Source organism: Monomorium pharaonis, chromosome 1 (assembly GCF_013373865.1).
Source record: "Monomorium pharaonis isolate MP-MQ-018 chromosome 1, ASM1337386v2, whole genome shotgun sequence".
NCBI lineage: Eukaryota > Metazoa > Arthropoda > Insecta > Hymenoptera > Formicidae > Monomorium > Monomorium pharaonis.
Window position 1 is genome coordinate 36,090,975 of NC_050467.1, and position 1,717 is coordinate 36,092,691.

Consider the following 1,717-nt stretch of genomic DNA (forward strand, 5'->3'; position numbering starts at 1 on the left):
GGAACGCACAAGACAGAAGCTTTTGACTGCTAAAAAGCAACTCCAACCGTTTCCTGTCATTATTGGGGAAAATACAGCAAGCATAACCGAATCATATGTTTACATCGACAACTTCCCATATAAGGTAGAAAGTCCTTTACGTGCAATAGATGTATGCTTTAAAGTGTATCATGCTTTGCATGCATCTTATCCCTTTCAAAGTAGTCAGCCATGGCTTTTCCTTCAATTAGCTATTTATCAATTTAAAAACTGAATGGGATGACCATGTTCCATCTGTCGCAACATTGGTAAATGATTACTTGCGCTTGTCAAATGATTAAACTTGTTTAAATTAAAAATTAACAATAATTTTTTAACTATACGAGACTTATACTTTATATAAATAATAATTACACATACACATACATATAATTTATAATTTTAATTTACATTCGTTACATTTAATTAAAACAAAGTTCGTAATTAATAATTAGATTCTTATTTTGATTTTAAGTGTAATTAATTGATAGATATTTTTGTTCTTCATAAATAAAATATCAAAATGATCAAATGTGTAGGACAAAATTGTAATTTAACTCTTACTTCTGTTAATGCCCTACATTTACATTTAAGTACTGCTCATAAATTTGATTATATTATCGTATATAAATGTCAAGTATCCCAATGTTTTATCAGACTACGATTCATGGAGAAAATTCCGAAAACATCTTATATCTTATCATAAATTTCCAGCAAATTCCATCATAAAAAATAGTAAAAAATTTGATAATAAAAGTAATAAAGCTAATTTACAAACATCTAAATAAACAAATATGCATGAAACAGACGAGAGCAATTTATTAATAAAATGAAAGCAACTCACTTACCGAGAAGTATTTAAAAAGCGGTAGCAGTATCACCTCTCGTATATGTGTCCCAAGCTGGATAAATTATTTGTTGTATTTAATAATTTGCCAATGAAAGTGATAATCATCATTAGTGCTGCAAATAAAAATATTATATTATATATTATATAATTCTTTAATAGATATTTTTACTTCACAAAAGAAATATTTAACTTACGGGATAGAGAATGTCCAGATATGCCATTTTTGATGAACGCTGCCGTCTTTCTGATAAAATTTCTATGGGTGCGTTCGAGGAGGCGCTATTAACGCTACCAGCATCAGTCCATCTTCATTACTCATTAACAGTAGAACAAGGATAAACTGATGCTGATAGCGCTAATAGCGTCTCCCCCGAACGCACCTTAAATCTTCAAAATCGTTCGACATCCCCGGCGATGCCTTCCGCGGGGAAACACGCTCTCGACCCGACGAGAGGACACGAGGAACGCGACGAGAGGACACGAGGAACGCGACGAGAGGACGCGAGGAACGCGGCAAGATTTCACCTCGCGACACGAAAGACGAAACAATGGCGGCGACGCGACACTTCGTTGCGTACGCCGGTCGTCCCGCAACGACACTCCCGTTTGATCCCTCGCGTGTCGACAGGAAATACGAATAGAATGCTCGACGGGGTGGAGAAATCACGACACTAATACGTCGCGATGGCGTTGGCGAGTGATCCACGTCGATCACGAACTCTCGAACGCCAAGGAACGCGCGACGCGGAAGGGTAACTGCGTAAGTGCGTATCGATCGGATATCGGAAGCGGGCACGGATCACGACTCCCCCATGACTCGGTGAGGGTCGGCCCCGCGTCGCGATAGTT